The sequence below is a fragment of the Leptonychotes weddellii genome, chromosome 12, assembly GCF_054177405.1.
Source record: "Leptonychotes weddellii isolate Sample4059 chromosome 12, ASM5417740v2, whole genome shotgun sequence".
Classification (NCBI taxonomy): Eukaryota; Metazoa; Chordata; class Mammalia; order Carnivora; family Phocidae; genus Leptonychotes; species Leptonychotes weddellii.
In genome coordinates, this window is record NC_138380.1 from 54,911,851 (window position 1) to 54,931,081 (window position 19,231).

At 35.7% G+C, this 19,231-nt stretch overlaps 1 pseudogene; it reads left to right on the forward strand.

The window, feature by feature from the left end:
* Nucleotides 1-229: 229 nt before the first annotated feature.
* Nucleotides 230-18,929, forward strand: LOC102737877 (transcription factor BTF3 homolog 4 pseudogene; annotated as a pseudogene).
* Nucleotides 18,930-19,231: the final 302 nt, after the last annotated feature.

A 19,231-nucleotide genomic window follows, 5' to 3' on the forward strand; every position in this document is an offset into this window, starting at 1 on the left:
GGAAAGACAGGGCCAGATCAAAGAAGGGTTTCTTATGCCAACCCAAGGAGCTTAAAGTTAATTCTGAAGGTCCCAAGAGGTCACTTAGGTGGCGGTCTATGGACCAGACCCACCAGCATATGTGCTCAGTTTAAACAACACCGTGTTTACAAAAGAAACTTGAGTTAGCATTAAGCATCAGAAAAATTCATATAGATTCTAAGATCCTCAGACTGCAAATGAAAAACTGATGCACAGAGTCCTCAAGTTTGCACAAGTGGTTAACAGGCAAAGCCAGAATTTCAATGCAGGTATACTGGCTGTGGAGATGCCCTACCTGATCGCCACCTTAGGAGCAAGGTACCTCAGATTTGAAATGCACGACATGGAATGTGCAGGTGACTGGCCCTGGCATATCAAAGAGAAACTAGGGCCTGTGATGTGATAAACACCAGTCCGTTTTCCACTTGCCCTTTTGTTCTGTGGGTTATAATGAAAGAAAGTTAAATTGGGAAGAGGCTGGAGAGAGTATTATATATTGAGGTTTTAAAAATCTTTTTGAATGCTCCAAGTTTGTCTTGTACAAAGTTATTGTTCAACTCCCAGGGCAAAATTTGTACAATATAGTTAACAGAATTTTCTAAGATCCTTTAAGTCAGCTGGCCTCCACTTCCTCTGTGTTACCCTCAAAGGTACTTACAACTCAGTGAATGAGTCCTGGCTCCAGGAACTTGGGAATTAACTCCTGCAAAATTGGTCTCGGTGAGAAGGCAGTAAGAGTGGCAAGGACATTTTAGGTTGTGTGACAGGGTACTTATTTCCCTCATTTTCCTTCTGCTCTATTTTTCAGGACAGAGGGAATAATGAATTTTTTTTTAAAGATTTTATTTATTTATTTGACAGAGAGAGACACAGTGAGAGAGGGAACACAAGCAGGGGGAGTGGGAGAGGAAGAAGTAGGCTCCCCGCAGAGCAGGGAGCCCGATGTGGGACTCGATCCCAGGACCCTGGGATCATGACCTGAGCCGAAGGCAGTCGCTCAACCGACTGAGCCACCCAGGCGCCCGGGAATAATGAATTTTTTTGTTCCCTTTTAAAAGTAGACTCTATTTTGGAAAATAAAAAAAATCCAGAGAAGCAGGATGATGAAAATGAGGAATATTATATTAGTATTTTTACAAACAAGAAATAGCCACTATTAAACCTTCTATGTATTTCCTTCAAGATACGTTTACTTGTAAACACAGTTGACTCTTGAACAACACAGGTTTGGGCCTACTTATACATAGAATTTTTTACAGTACAGTACCATAAATATACTTTTCTCTAGCTTACTTTATGGTTGTTAGAATACAGTATATAATACATATAACATATAAAATATGTGTTAATTGTTTATCAGTGAGGATTTTGGTCAACAGTGGGCTACTGGTAGTTAAGTTCTGGTGGGAGTCAAAAGATATATGTGCACAGGGATTGGCGCCCCTAACCCCTACATCATTCAGAGATCAAGTGTATTTTAAAATTTATATTTACATACACATGAAAATGTTGGCACATTGTACAAACACGTTCAAATAAACATTCCAATCATCATCCTGAATTATTGGTAACATTCCATGGCATGGTTGTATCATCATTTACCAAATGATTCCTCAACTCTTGACCATTTAGTCAGTTCTAATTCTCCCCCTTAAAAAAAATACATTAAATTCCTATACATAAATAGTTTCACACGTAGCCTTTTTGTATTCCTAATATAAATTCTTAAAACTTGAATTACTAGTCTATGTGTGTAAAAGCTAGCAAAGGAAAAAAAAAAAAGAGAGGCAAACCAAGAAACAGACTCTTAACTATAGAAAACAAACTGATGGTTACCAGAGGGGAGGTGGGTGATGAATCACTATATTGTACACCTGAAACTAACTAACAGATTTTTATACACATTGTATTTGGCTTTTGGTACATGTTACCCAATTCCTTGTTCAAACTTTTCAACCAATTTATATTTGCCATCCTTGTTTTTACTTTTTGTCAAATCTGATGAATAGAAAACTAGTTTCCCGTTCATTTAATTTTTATTTCATATATTTTTAATTTATTATGGTAAGGTATGAGATTGGGAACTATTGATGTATGTTTTTTCTAAATGATTATATCAGTACCAAATATTTAATTGCATTTCCTTCTCATTATCTCAGTAGTAAATATTTAATTATATGCCTTCCAAATTCAAGTGCTACTTCATTATATCCTGAGTTATACATGTTAGGGTGTATTTCGGGATTTTTCTCTTACATTCCACTTACCTGTTTGTTAATTCTTGTGTGCATACCACATTGCATTAATAATAAGATTAAATGCATCTTAAATTATACCTCAAATACTCTTCTTAAGACAAAATATCCAGACCTATTCTTATTTGTTTATTCTTACAGGACAATATAACTGGGTATTGAGTGAAATTGTGCTAAATTTATAGCTTCGCTTGGAATAGATCAACATTTTTCCAATATTAAGTGTTCATTTCTGTCACCTCTCCATTTATGCAAAGTGTCATATAAAAAGATAATTTTCTATGGGTCTTTCATATAGGTTCTGTTCCTTTTTTAGGTTTGCACTAGGTATTTTATTTGCTTTGTTTTATTAGGAGTGGGATTTTTTTTTTTTAGTTTTATTTAAATCCCAGTTAGTTAACATAGAGTGTAACCTTAGTTTCAGGTGTACAATATAGTGATTCATCACTTCCACACAGCACCCAGTGCTCCTCACAACAAGTGCACTCCTTAATCCCCATTGCCTATGCAACCCATCCCCTCACCCACCTCCCCTCTGGTAACCATCAGTTTGTTTTCCATAGTTAAGAGTCTGTTTCTTGGTTTGCCTCTCTTTTTTTTTTTTTTTTCCTATGCTTGCTTGTTTTGTTTCTTAAATTCCCATATAAGTGAAATCATATGGTGTTTGTCTTTCTTTGATTTATTGTGCTTAGCATAATATACTCTAGCTCCATCCACATTGTTACAAATAGCAAGTTTTCACTCTTTTCTATGGCTGAGTAATATTCTATCATACACCCACCCACACACACACACACACACATATATGCATATACCACAACTTCTTTATCCATTCATCAGTCAGACACTTGGGCTCTTTCCATAATTTGGATATTGTTGATAATGCTGCTATAAACATTGGGGTGAATGTATCCCACTGAATTAGTATTTTTGTGTCCTTTGAGTAAATACCTAGTAGTGCAATTGCTGGATCATACAGTGGTTCTATTTTTAACTTTTAAGGAACCTCCATACTGTTTTCCAGAGTGACTGCACCAGTTTGCATTCCCACCAACAAGGCAAGAGTGTTCCCCTTTGTCCACATTCTTGGCAACACCTGTTGTTTGTTGTGTTGCTGATTTTAGTCATTCTGACAGGTATGAGGTGATATCTCATTGTAGTTTTGATTTGCATTCCCCTGATAATCAGTGATATTGAGCATCTTTTCATGTGTCCGTTGGCCATCTGGATGTCTTCTTTGGAAAAATATCTATTCATGTCTTCTGCCCATTTTTTAATTGGATTATTCATTTTTAGGTTGTTGAATTATATAAATTCTTTATATATTTTGGATATTAACCCTTTATTGGATATATCATTTGCAAATATCTTCTCCCATTCCTTAATTTTCCTTTCAGTTTTGCTGCTTATTTCCTTCACTGGGCAGAAGCTTTTTATTTTGATGTAGTACCAATTGTTTATTCTTGCTTTTGTTTCCCTTGCTTCAGGAGACATATCTAGAAAGAAGTTCCTATGGCTGATGTCAAAGAGGTTACTGCCTGTGTTCTCTTCTAGGATTTTGATGGCTTCCTGTCTCACATTTAGGTCTTTCATTTATTCTGAATTTGTTTTTGTATGTGGTGTAAGGAAGTGGTCCAGTTTCATTTTTTTGCATGTTGCTGCCCAATTTTCCCAATACTCTTTGTTGAAGAGACTCTCTTTTACCCATTGGATATTCTTTCCTTGTTTGTCAAAGATTAATTGGCCAGATAGTTACAGGTTCATTTCTGGCTTTTCTATCCTGTTCTCTTGATCTCTGGACTTTTGGGGGGGGCTAGTACCATACTGTTGATCACTACAGCTTTGTAATATAACTTAAAGTGCAAAATTGTGATGCCTCCAGATTTGCTTTTCTTTTTCAAGGTTGCTTTGGCTATCCAGGGTCTTTTGTGGTTCCACACAGATTTTAGGATTGTTCGAGCTCTCTGAAAAATGCTGGTAGTATTTTGATTAAGGATTGCATTAAGTGTGTAGATTGCTTTGGGTAGTGTAGACATTTTTTTTTTTTAAGATTTTATTTATTTATTTGACAGAGAGAGAGAGAGATCACAAGTAGGCAGAGCAGTAGACAGAGGGAGAGGGAGAAGCAGGCTCCAGGATGACGGGACCACGACCCAAGCCGAAGGCAGACGCTTAACTGACTGAGCCACCCAGGTGCCCCGGGGTAGTATAGACATTTTAACAATATTTGTTCTTCCAATCCATGAGCACGGAATGTCTTTCCATTTCTTTGTGTCCTCTTCAATTTCTTTCATCTGTGCTCTATAGTTTTCAGAGTACAAGTCTTTTACCTTTTTGGTTAGGCTTATTTCTAGGTATCTTATTGATTTTGGTGCAATTGTAAAAGGGATTACTTCCTAAATTTCTTTTTCTCCCGCTTCATTATTGATGTATAGAAACATCAGATTTCTGCACATTGATTTTGTATCCTGCGACTTCACTGAATTCATTTATCAGTTCTAGAAGTTTTTTGGTGGAATCCTTCAGGTTTTCTATATAAAGTATCATGTCATCTGCAAATAGTGAAAGTTTTACTTCTTCCTTGCCAATTTGGATGCCTTTTATTTCTTTTTGTTGTCTAATTGCTGTGGCTAGGACTTCCAGTACTATGTTAAATAACAGTGGTGAGAGTGGACATTGGAGTGGGATATTATTTTTATTTTCAAAGAATTTTTTGATTAAATGTAAGAGTATTATTCATGTAGATATAGTTATCTTGTATCCACTTTTTATATTTATACATTGGTTTTAAATAATATCAGTTGATTCTCTTTGGTTTCCCAATAAATAATCATATCCTAAGTCTATAATTTTGGCACCTTGTTCTCAGTCTTCCCTTTCTATAAAAAGCTGCCAGGCTCTCTCCACATTATCAAGCAATCAAAAAGTTTATACTGAAGGGTAGACCAGAGGATATATGTGGACTGCAACCTTGAAGGGTTATCCAATGTATCTTTTGTCATGTCCAAATGTCCAGCATTGGTGATGAATGATTCTTTTAAGGGAATTAAATTCTATAACACTTATTTTATATATTTTTCAAATATATATTGTTTAGCTGTAGGAAACTTTCTGCTCATATTTCAGAGTAGGCTTTTTATTTTCCCCTTATTCTTTAAGGTTTAATAAGTTACTTAAGGATATAAGAAGATACACTGCAAGCTGGACATGAATGGAATGGAAAGCAGAGAAATCAGTCCCCACCTGTGCCCTGCATAGAGTTTAGCATAGTGCCTGGGACAGAGTCGGTTCTGCATCAACTTTAAATAGAAGCCACTCTAAAGGGCCTAGAACAAAATGATACAACTTCATAAACTGACTTGGATTCCTAAGTCTAAAATTAAAAGGAACTTCTAACACTATCATCTTCACCTCTGGGAGCAAGAGAGAAATGTCACTAAATGAAAGACTATCAGTGATAAGAAAGGCAAATAAAAACTCCATTATTAGTTTACCGTGACAACATACCACCACCACCTTTTCCTCAGTCACATCTTCCAGAACAAATAACAACATTGAACAGTTATTAGGTTTAAAACTGGAAAATTACAACTGACGGCAGATAACAATTTCTGCTCCAACTCTGGAAACTTTTTTTATTCATTAAGTTTTATGAAGAAAACTCTATTAATGGCTCCCTGTCTAGGCCTCTTTCTTAAAGTGGGGAGAATTAATGTCAGTACTGGGTTCATTGGACTTTGACTCTGTCACATAACATATTTAATTCATTTCCTTTTCTTGCAGCAACGAAAGTTACTACTACTTCCATTATTATAGGAAATACAGATAAATGACTGGTTCTTCAGTCTTAAAAAAATAAATAAGTAAATAACAGGGGTTGGAGCCAAGAGTATTTAAAAAGAATAAAGTTAAGTCTGACTTTTAGCATGTTTTACTGTGGCCCATTCCTTTAGACAATTAATGCTTAGGCTTCACGAGCATGATTTATTTTGAGATGTCAGTTTTAAGATCGTGAAGGAAAAATGTTCAAGGCAATGATAATGTCCCACTTTAAAGTTCTTGTGTTTCTGCTTAAATGGTTATAATAACACATGCTGTAGAAATTTTCTATATTTATTTTAGAATTACTGCTATGTGCATATGCATTATTCTTGGTAGGATGGGCATCTTCATATCTAGGGCATCCCACTATGATGACTGATTATGTTCCAGCTGGTCTTTCTCTACTTAGGAATGAAATTTTTTACTAGAGTAAATTTAATCAGACAATCTTGTTAAATGTGGCACTGGTCCCAATCAGTTGAAAGTTTTAAGAAGAAAAAATAGAAAAAAGACAAAAGCTCAAGTCTTTAATGTCATGAACTTCTCCAATGTGAGTTCTGAAGTTGGGCAGTCTTTGAATCATATCTTGAATTTATCATTTACTGGCTCTATAACTTTCAGAGAGCTGTGGAATCCCTCTAATTCTTGGCTTCTATAAGTTGGAGAATAGTGTTAATAGCTACATCTTGGGCTCATCATGAGGGTAAAATGAGATATTGCATGCATGCCTTGAGCCAAGTGTCCCCACATGGGAAGTAGGCAATAAATGTTTCCTTTCATTGTTACTACTATGTGTTCCAACCAGGGTCAAAGAATGATTTACAAACCAACCGCCTGCATCATTATCACTTGAGGTACTTATTAAAATACAAATTCTAGGTCTTTCTCAGCACCAACTGTTTCACAATCTCTAGGCTTGAGGCCCAGGAGTCTGTATTTTTAAGAAGAACCCCAGGTGATTTTTTTGCATATTAAAGTTTGAAAAACATTAGTTAGCCCCAGAATTTTCTTTCTTTCTTTTGTTTTTTAATGCAGTTTTCTTATATAGTAGTAGTTTAAAATCACTCTCTAGTAATTCCATCTTTGTATCTCCTCAATATGCTATGTTCTAGGGAAGAACACATTGCTAGGTTTGTATTTAAAATGCCCACTCCGTCTCCTCCCACCCACCCCCCAAGCTCAGGCCAATTCAAAACTGCTTCCAACTTCCCTGGAGTCTCCTTTATCTCTTTTCTCCCAGCACTTGACCACTTGGATCTCTCTAAAGCACTCATTAGACACTCTTCTTTTCAAAATCTTTGAGTTGTTAATTATCCTCTAAAAGGTAAATGCTAAGCCTCTGAATGTAGAAATTAAAATCCCCCAAAATATGGCCCCTACCTCTCTTTTTAGCCATATCTCCATCTGGTCCCTGACACAGTATATTCCACTGAAAGAGAGAAACTCACCATTTCAAATAACTAATTCTGCCTGCTTCAGTGCCCTTCCTTCAGTCAACAAATGACTTTAAATTTCTTCCCGTTGAAATCATGTCCACCAAGATCCAGCTTGAACACCACTTCCTCCCAAGAGCTTTTCCTAATCTCTCCAGCTGGAAGAGATTACCTTCTTGAAGCCCTTAGTTAATAACACTTTTCTAACACTTAGATTTTTCTTTTTTTGTATTATGTCCCCTATTAGGTTTTTTATTTCTTGCAGACAAAAGCACATCATCTCTTGCTCTTCATCCCTCATGGTGCTTGGCATTATTCTGGTCTTAAGATGGCTGTTCTAAAGTAACCACTGAATGAATGAGTGATAGTAACATGTCATTTGCCATAATGGATTTCTAGAGACACTCAGTTTATAAAATATTTATATTTTCGCACTTTAATCATTCTTAGAAAGCAAAGCCATTCTTTCTTTATTGAATGTATATGGACCTTAGAAATCATCCATTAAGGGGCACCTGGGTGACTCAGTTGGTTGAACATCCGACTCTTAGTTTTGGCTCAGGTCATGATAGGTTCATGAGCTCCGTGTTGGTCTCCATGCTCAGCGGGAGTCTGCTTCTCCCTCTCTCTCTGCCCCTCCCCTGGCTTGTGTGCTCTCTCTCTCTCAAATAAAGAAATCTTAAAAAAAATTAAGACAAAATAAAAGAAATCATCCATTTAACTAGCACTGCAGTTGAGCTCATCTGAGAGCTACAATAACTTGCCCAAATCATGCTGTTAAGGATGACACTGGGTCCAATAGTATGTTGGACTAATTCTTTGTCCAAATGATTTATACATTTATTTTGTCATGAATTAGTATATTTATTTTTCACTTTTGTATAAATATATTGTATAACCTTGTATAAGTTTGTTCTATTGCTTCAATAATGGTGTATAATCAACAATCACAAATTTTTATTGGTATACAATGAGAAGCATTGATCTGCATACTTAGGAGTCCGTTGATTATGCTTCAGCTGAACTACATTGAGTTCTGCTTTAGGAGGCATTTCAGCTGGGCTTAACTACAGTTGGGTTCAGGTTCTCTTCATACGTCTTCTTTTTGGGGGCCAAGCTAATGGGGCAGCAGCTACCTGAGGCATTTCTTTCTTGGTGTATCACTGGACCTCAAGAAATAGACTAAACTGTCACACTGTCATTTATGCCCACATTCCATTGGCCAAAGAAAGTAATTTGGCAAGACCCAGTATAAATGCTTCTGATGAGGGGAACTCCCAAGTGACATGGCAAAGTGCATGGATGCATAGGAAAAATATGAAGAATTAAGAACAGTGATCTACCTACCACATGTCTCTTTATAATTAGTTTTTATTATGTTTACATTTATAGTTCATATCTGAAATATGAATGTATGTTAAAATATTTCTATAGTTATGATTATACATATTCCTTGTAACAAGTGGAACTTGAAAATAAGTGAAAATTTACCACTATTGAAATTTAGTTTTTATATCTCCATTATGAAACTGGAAAAAAATATTTAACTTTGTCTTCATACTTGATAAAATTTTTATAAGATATACTAATCATTATATTACTCATAATTCTACCAGTGTGAGAAATTACAGTGATTTCATTCATGCCATTTATTCAATGAGTAAAACTATACTTAAAAATATTAAGGGATTTAGATTTTGTTTCCTGTTTGCACCACCAAACAGAAGAATGAAAAGGAATAATTTTTAATCTGCAGTGATAAAATTCATGAGAAAATTGTTTAAGATAGGAATTTTTAATAATTACCCAGGTTGAATCTGATGCATGTGGCCTAAAATCAGTTTCAATAAACCCTTCCTTAAAGGAAGCTTCATGTAGCATGTTTATATAAATACACTGCAGAATATTTTAGACATTTAAATTGTCTTCCATATGAAAATGACATCATTGAACAAAATATTCAACATTTATTAATTTTACCATACCTTGCCTCCCTGAGTGCTTGCCAGTGATTGTCTATAGTCTAAGTAAAATATTACATAAGAACAGTTTGTTAGGCTATATTATGCATTCTTATTTCAAAAAGTCTACTCCTTTGCTATGATACTTAATAAGATCTATAACTATGCATTTAGCTATACATTTTCTTACCAATTCTGGGATGGTCAAACCTTTAAATTCCTTTCTAGTCCCTTGTATACAAGATAGAACAGTTTTAGAAAGCTCAAAATAATGAAAATTTAGGGCTCAATGAACTGTTTCATTTTTTTCTTCTTGGAAAAATATGCAACTAGTAACTGTTATACATTAGTTATACTTAAGTGCCTGGGTCTGAGAACTCAACATGAAGAGTTGTTTAAAAAGTATTATTGCCACAGATTTGAAGATCCAATATTCTCTTTAACTCTGAATTCTCTTTAACTCTCAGTTATTTTATATCTGTTTGGATTTCCTACCAAAAATCCTTAGCCCAGCTTTCTTATTAATTTCACGTCAAAATGAGCCTTGCAGTTCGGCCTTTGTTTTTCTTTTGCCACATACAGTTTAATAACTTCTGGTTCTCTCTCTTTTTTCCAGGAGTTCTGAAAAGTGGGTCCCATCAGATGTGTTGTTTGCCCCCATTTGCCATAAATAGAGAGCAGGTAAGAGAAATACCCCAGGAAAATGAGTCCCCCAAACTATCATTCTATCATTAAAGCGGGAACACAAAAAACTCACTTATCCCAGTCTAAGCATTTTTATTGTCTGTTTTCTCTGTAAGGTGGGATGGAGAGGCAGGAAGTATGTTCTAACTTGAAGTAATTTGTAATAAAAATAAGTCATTTATTTCTATATGATTATTCACTGTTGTATTGTTTGATTTTTAACTAGGGCTCAGATCTAGATCAGGCAAGAACTATGTGCAAGGTACCTGAAACCAGAGCCAACTTTGACTATGTTAGTGCTTTAAAAAATTCTGTGGCTTTCGTTACCATCATTTATTCATATTCATAAGGAAAAGCGTTTGAATTTTTCAGTACAAAGAATGCTGAGCTGGTCATTAATACTACCTTTACCAAAGTATGTACGTGATGATAAGAAAAAGGACAGCTCACTCTGATTCTTAATTTCATTTTTTTTTTAAAGAATTAGAATTGTATCAGCCCCAGGATTACCTCTGATAATAGGATATTGTAGTGATAAAGAATTGTGTTTAGCCGTTATTTGTGACCAGTATACAGACCATATCTGTGAGGGTCTTGAGTGTAGAACGTGTGACAGGGTCATGTAAGATATTAATTTGTGTTTCATTTTCATTGCTATGGAAGGATCAGAAAAAACAAGAGCTATTTTTATTTTGGCATCTCTATTTCACTCCCTTCCTCAGTCCAGAAAGTAGCTAAAATTTGTGTTTTTTCTGTTACCTAAAGATAAACTTCCCTCCCAGTGTTTGTTTCAAAAGTCTCAGTTTATTGAGGAATTACGCTGGAGGCTGGAGAGAAGGGAATGGAGGAAGATGCAGAAGAGCAGAAGCAATCAAAGTAGGGTGCCTGGGTGGCTCAGTCAGTTGAGCGGCTGCCTTCAGCTCAGGTCATGATCCCAGGGTCCTGGGATCGAGTCCCGCATAGGGCTCCCTGCTCGGCGGGGAGCCTGTTTCTCCCTCTCCCTCTGCCTGCCTCTCTGCCTACTTATGCTATCTCTCTGTCAAATAAATAAATAAAATCTTAAAAAAAAAAGCAATCAAAGTAGAAAAAGATTGTCTTAACTAGGAAGCTCCATATGTGAGTCCTTGCCTGAACCCCCAAGAGTGTGGAAGAACTTGAGGGAGGTTGGTTGAAAACATGGGTCTTCTAAGGAGGCAGGTCTTAAAGTACTTGACAAAGCTACCTTTGACTGGCACTACCTACTTTTAAGAAGAAATAGGCTTGCATATTGAGTAGGTCATCAGAGTCCTGCTTGACTGAAGAACGGAGATCTTCTCCTATTTTCCAGTCATCCTGTGAAATCCTTGGATTCCTGTGTGGTCCCAGAAAGGCAGGTAGATGTTGCCAAAATGACTGACATCGGATCTCTTACCAACCAAGCAAGAAGTCTGGAGTCAGATTCAATTTGATTTAATGACAAGAAAGATAATGTGACATGTATTGCTTGTGAGTTTAGGAACTAAGAAGTATAACGGCCGCAAGTACTGAGCAGTAAAAAATTCCTTAAAAATGAACTATAAACATAACTCTGAATAATTAAATTGGAATTATTTTCCTTCCCTCTAAGCATCAAAAAGCAAAGTTCAAACTAGAGAGAGAGAGAGAAAATAGTGTTATAGTTTGTTAGAATGGATCATTGCAGATATAAATTCTCTAGGTTTTTTAATGCACAGAAAAATTTAAAGCTCTCAAACTTGTTTTTACCCACCCAAGGAGTAAAAATTTTTCAATCAATTTTTTTTAGCACTTATGAGTGTACATCACTACACATTCAAAAGATTTGCCTTTACAAAGCTTACCTTGAGAGAGAGTCCTTGTCACCATGATGTAGTGGTGGGAAACACACTCTACTGTGTGTCAAGTATCCTAACTCGACTCCCAGTTTCTGACCTTAACCCTGTGGACTTGGTTCAGTTACTTAACTTCTCTGATTCTCAGTGGTATCATTTGCAAATTATAAAGATTATAATGAGAGATGCCAAAGCTTTAGCTAATTTGAATTTTTTATTATAATTTTTTCAAATACTTTATTTTCTTGGACTTCTGCCAAATATCCTGAGAACTCCCATCTTCACTGCCATTCATCTGTCAATATCACCAGTTAAAGAAGTCTGATTCTTGCTTCAGCTAACAATTTCAGAATTCCCCTCTTACTATTTTCAGAGTCTATTTGAGTTCTGCAACAAAGTGTCAATACTATGACTTTAAACTCACACCAGTATTTGAACAAAGGCAACATTACCCACCTCTTTTTATTCACAAGAAGGCCCTCCAAATGGTTTAAGTTGTTTGAAAAAAAAAACAAAAAACCCACACTCAAAGACTCTCTTAGGGCGCCTGGGTGGCTCCGTTGGTTAAGCGACTGCCTTCAGCTCAGGTCATGATCCTGGAGTCCCGGGATCGAGTCCCACGTCGGGCTCCCTGCTCAGCAGGGGGTCTGCTTCTCCCTCTGCCCTCTTCCCTCTTGTGCTCTCTGTCTCTCATTCTCTCTCTCTCAAATAAATAAATAAAATCTTTAAAAAAAAAAAAGACTCTCTTAAATTAAAATTATTCAGTAAAAACATATTGCCAGCACTGATGGCATCTACAAAGGATGAAATCTGAAAGTATTTTAGGCAATGGCAATGTCTTGAAATAAGCATCATCCTTTTGTTTATATATTATATTCATTTCACTAGATATGTATGTTTGCCTTATTTAGGATATTCTTTCTTTTTTCTTTTTGATACATCGGTAAGGTTTTATGATTGTAGGAAGTAGTAGGTTAAGGCCAGAAAGAGTATGTATTTACATCATTTGCTCTTCTTCAAAAATCAGAAGTAATGATACCACACTTATATCAATGTTTAGCAAAAGAGGCTTCATTTTTATTGCATATGTACATTTTTTTCAAAGATTTTATTTATTTACTTGAAAGAGAGTGAGAGAGAGAAAGCAAAAGAGGGGGGAGAGTCAGAGGAAGAAGCAGACACCCCACTGAGCAGGGAGCCCCGACACCCCAGCGTAACACGGGGCTCCGGAATCATGACCTGAGCTGAAGGCAGACTCTTAACTGACTGAGCTACCCAGGTGTCCCTCTGCGTATGTACATTTAACTGAACAAAAGATTATACTTCAGAAATGTGGGGAGACTGAACTGGAATTTCTGAACTCATTTATTAGAAGGTGAAAAGTAATAGTTTGAGCCTATTTTGTTTTCTCGACATATTAAATATTTTCCTTTTGTTTATTCTTTTTTTAATTTTTCTTTTATTTACTTTTTATTTTTACTTAATTTCTAGAAGTAGTAAATGACAACTATAAATGTGGTTATATTAATTAAATTTGTAATAGCAATACTAGAAAAACTAAAAACAATGTATATAACTTTCAAGGCTCCAAGTAAGAAAAATAAATAACATACCAAGGTATATAGGAAGACATGGTAAGCAAAAAATCCGCAGTATTTATGGAAATGCCAATTTCAATTAGGATTTCTAGAGAAGATCTAGATCTCAGAAGAGATAATGACTTAAACTGATAAAACACACCAGAGAAGCTGCAAAATCATGTATATATTTTTAATTTTTTATTTGACTATAGTTGACATATGTGTTACATTAGTTTCAGGTGTATACCATAGTGATTCAACATCTCTATACATTAGGCTATGCTCACCACAAGTGTGGCTCCCATCTGTAATCATACATGATATCACAATATACATGACTGCATTCCCTATGCTGTATTTTTATTCCCAAGACTGGAAGCCTGTATCTCCCACTCCCCTTCACTCTTTTTGCCCATCCTCCACCCCCCTTCCCTCTGGCAACCATCACTTTGTTCTCTGTATTTGTAGGTTTGATTCTACTTTTTTGTTTGTTTTTTTGTTGTTTTGTTTTCTAGATTCCATGTATGAGTGAAATCGTACGATATTTGTCTTTCTCTGACTGACATATTTCACTTAGCATCATACCTTCCAGGCTTATCCATGTTGTCACAAATGGCACAATCTCATCCTTTTTACATCCATGTCATATTCCATTCTGTGTGTGTGTATGATATCTTCCTTATCCATTCATCTATCAATGGACACTTAGGTTGCTTCCCTATCTTGGCTACTATAAATAACATAAGGGTGCAGATACCTTTCAAATTAGTCTTTTTCATTTTCTTTGGGTAGATACCCAGTAGTGGAATTACTGAATCATATGGTATTTCTGTTTTTAATTTTTTGAGGAACTTCTGTACTGTTTTTGCAGTGGCTGTACCAATTTACATTGTCACCAACAGTGCAAGAGGATTCTTTTTTTCTCCTCATTCTTGCCAACACACGTTACATCTTATCTTTTTTATTTTAGCCATTCTGACAGGTATAAGGTAATACCTCATTGTGGTTTTGATGTGCATTTCCCTGATGATTAGTGATGTTGAACATCTTTTCATGTGTCTGTTGGTCATCTGTGTGTTTTGTTGGAAAATATCTTTTCAGGGGGCACCTGGGTGGCTCAGTCAGTTAAGCTTTTGCCTTTGGCTCAGGTCATGTTCCCAAGGTACTGGGATTGAGCCCTGCATTGGGCTCTCTGCTCAGCGGGGAGTCTGCTTCTCCCTCTACCCCTCCCCCCTGCTCGTGATAGCTCTCTCTATCAAATAAATAAAATCTTAAAAAAAAAAAGAAAAAGAAAATATCTTTTCAGGTCCTCTGCCCATTTTTTAATGGAATTGTTTAGGTTTTTTGGTGTTGAGTTGTGTAGGTTCTTTATATATTTTGAATATTAAGCTCTTATCAGATATATCATTTTTACAATGATATCTATTTATATGTAAAATATATAATAATATGTATTTATATAATAAATAATATATGTATTTACAAATGTCTTCTCTCAGTAAGCTGCCTTTTTGTTTTATTGATGGTTTCCTTTGCTGTGCAAATCTTTTTATTTTGATGTAGTCCCAACAGTTTATTTTTGCTTTTTTCCCCTTTCCTTAGGAGACCTGTCTGGAAAAATGTTGCTATGGCTGATGTCAGAGAAATTACTGCCTGTGCTCTCTTCTAGGATTTTTATGGTATCAAGTCTCACATTTAGGTCTTTAATCCATTTTGAGTTTATTTTTGTGTATGGTGTAAGAAAATGGTCCGGTTCATTCTTTTGCATGATGCTGACTAGTTTATTGAAGAGACTCTCTTTTCCCCATTGTATATTCTTGCCTCCTTTGTCATAGATTAATTGATCATACAAGTGTAGGTTTATTTCTGGGCTCTCTATTTGGTTCTACTGATCTATAGATCTATAAATCTTTGTGTCTATTTTGGTGCCAGTACCATAATGTTTTAATTACTACAGCTTTGTAGTTTATCTTGAAATCTGGAATTGTGATAGGTCCAGCTTTGTTCTTTTTTCTCAAGATTGCTTTGCCTATTCGGGTCTTTTGTGGTTCCATACAAATTTTGGTATTATTTGTTCTAGTTCTGTGACTGCTATTGGTGTTTTGATAGGAATTGCGTTGAATCTGTAGATTGCTTTGGGTAGTATAAACATTTTAACAATATTAATTCTTCTAGTCCTTCTAGCATGGAATATCTTTCCACTTCTTTGTGTCATCTTCAGTTTCTTTCATTAGTGTTTTTTAGTTTTCAGAGTACAGGTCTTTCACCTCCTTGATTATGTTTATTCCTAGATATTTTATCATTTTTAGTATAATTGTAAATGCAGTAGTTTCTTTAATTTCTCTTACTGCTACTTTGTTATTAGTGTATAGAAACACTACTGATTTCTGGGTATTAATTTTGTATCCTGCAACTTTATTGAATTCATTTATTACTTCTAATAGATTTTTGGTGAAGTCTTTAGTGCTTTCTATGTATAGTAGTGCAAATAGTGAGTTTGACTTCTTCCTTATGAAAATGGATGCCTCTTATTTCTTTTTCTTGTCTGATTGCAGTGGCTAGGACTTCCAGTATTATGTTAACTAAAAGTGGAGAGAGTGGACATTGTTGTCTTGTTCTTGATTTTAAAGGAAAAGCTCTTAGTTTTTCACCTTGGAGTATAATGTTTGCTGCGGATTTTTCATATATGGTTTTTATTATGTTGAGGTATGTTCTCTCTATTTCCACATTGTTGAGAGTTTTTATCATGAACAGTGTTGAATTTTCCTAAATGCTTTTCCTGCATCTATTGAGATGATCACATAATTTTTATTTTTTGTTTTGTTGATGTGGTGTATCACATGGTCATGTAAGTTTGAACATATTCTTTTTAAAAAAAAAAACATGATTTTTACTTTCTCCTCCATATTTTATGTATATGCTGCCATATTTTACATCTTTTTATTCATAATTTTCTTGTTCTTTCTTTTGGAGCAGATTCCTCTGCCTCCCCATTTTGCTTGACATTTTGTGTTTGTTCATATAGATTAGGCAGAACAGCTACTTCTTGTAAGCTTGAAGGAATGGAATGTCTCTTGTTATTCTCTTCTGTCATTCGCTTTGTCTTTTGTTGTGCAGAAGTTGTTCAGTCAGCTTTCAGTTCTTCTTCAGGAGGAGTTGCTCTCTAAATAGGAATAATATGGTGTATTCTATGGAGGAGTTATGTTCAGGATCTTTCTACATCACCACCTTGGACCAGAACCCTTATTTATGATTTTCTTTAAGAAACGCCCTTTTATAGAGGCATATGTTAGACATGTCCCCATTGCTAACCAAAGACCCACAATATCGAAGTGCCAGCATTTTTTCAAATTTAAAGATTTGGGATGTTTTCTGGAAATCGGTTCAATAACTGTACAATTACAATATGAATACATATTTTGTTCACATTTAACCTTTATCAGTGGGAATTGCTTGCAATGCTTTAATAAGACTAAAATAAAGGCATTCACTTAAACTCTGAATACTCAGATTTGTCCACAGGATTTGAGGGCAGGCAAGAAAGCAGAAAAAGGTAATAATTCCATGTTATAGTTAGAAAAACTAAAGCAGAGACATCATTAAGTGAGTTCCACAGAGAGAGTAGGCAATGATAAGTCTAGAACATAAAGAATCTTAAGCCATTATCTTTCAGTCTATGAAAATAAAGTCAGAAGGATTAATCCTGGGTGCCTTGGAGGCTCAGTCATTTAAACATCTGCCTTTGGCTTAGGTCATGATCCTGGGGTCCTGGGATCGAGTCCCACATTGGGCTCCCAGCTCAGCAAGGAGTCTGCTTCTCCCTCAACCCTTCCCTCCCCCCCCACTCATGATCTCACCCTCTCTCTCTCTCTCAAATAAATAAATAAAATCGTAAAAAAAAAGGACTAATCCTCTCAGTAGAACTTCCAGGCTACACTTTGTACTTACCGAAGAATAAGAATTTTTAGCCTATAAAATAAATTTTCACCCACTCCCTAAAGAAATAATAATACAAATAGCTAAATACATATATAAATAACCCCAAATAAATAATATCGTGGTGGGAGGCAGCCTGTCTTATGAAGTGTCTATGAAATTTTTACATCGCTGTGGGTTTCCTTAACCCACAGAAAATAAGCTAAGCAGTCAAATTGTAGGAAAATCTCATATGAATAGACAAATATGTTGTAAATACTTTCCTCTGCCCCATATTTTTAAAAAGTGTTTATATATTTATATACACACAGTTTATTGGATTCAAAATTTTCAACTCTTTTCTTTGTAGAAAATGCCAGTATATAGGACTTCAGTTGGAAAGCAAATCTTTTGTAATAGTACATAAACCACCTCCTGACAATATTAGTAGCCACTTCCTAATTCCATATATTGTATTCATTTTATCAAACAGGAAATGCAAATTCTCCTCCTTTGTTATTCTTCCATTAAAGATAAGCCACTTCATTGAATTAGAGACTTTTGTTGAACACAAGCCAACCATTAAAATGAGATTATGAATACCAAATACACATATACATCCCACCCCTTTCATTCTTAAAAGTGTGGGAGAGCCCTAGCTGCCATCTTGTGTCCCCGCATGTGTGCACCTAATCTCAGCTGGTCCACCCAAGACCCCCTGAGTGCCAACCCTCTTCCCCCACTCGGTCCCATTTCCACTCCAACAAGAGAAAGAAACTATCATGAACCAGGAGAAACTCGCCAAACAAGCACAAGTGTGCATTGGTGGGAAAGGAATTGCTCGTGGAAAGAAGAAGGTGGTTCATAGAATGACTACAGCAGATGATAAAAAACTTGAGTTTTCCTTAAAGAAGTTTGGGGTAAACAACATCTCTGGTATTGAAGATGTGAACATGTTCACAAACCAAGGAATAATGATCCACTCTAACAACCCCAAAGTTCATCACCATTACAGGCCATGCTGAGACAAAGCAGCTGACAGAAATGCTGCCCAGGATCTTAAACCAACTTGATGCAGACAGTCTGACTAGTTGAAGAAGACTGGCCGAAGCTTTGCCCACACAATCTGTGGATGAAAAAGCCCCACTTGCTACTGGAGAGGATGATGATGATGAAGTTCCAGATCTTTTGGAGAATTCTGATAAAGCTTCCAAGAAGGAAGCAAACTTAATTGAGTCAACTTCTGAAGAAGATAAAACTTAAAGAAGTTACTGGGAGCTGCTATTTTATATTATGACTGCTTTTTAAAATTTTGTTCATGAATCTGATAAAATCTAGATCTCTAATATTTTTAAGCCCAAGCCCCTTGGACACTGCAGCTCTTTTCAGTTTTTGCTTATACACAATTCATTCTTTGCAGCTAATTAAGCTGAAGAAACCTGGGAATAAAGTTTGAAGCAAGGTTAATAAAGTTCTTTGCCTGGCAGGGGGGAAAAAAGTGTGGGAGAATAGAAGAGACAAGGAGAGAATTATGAAACATCTAAGCAGTCCTGTCCTAACACAAGAGGGGACTCAACACTTTCCAGGGCCTCACTCTTACATGGGCCTTCATTGTATTTTTTTGCCCAAAATAGTATTTTATCTTGAAAATATTAAGGATTGGCTTGCATATAAATGTCTCAGTTCTTCTTGATAATGGTCATTTATCTGAGATTCTTCTTTAGAACCAAT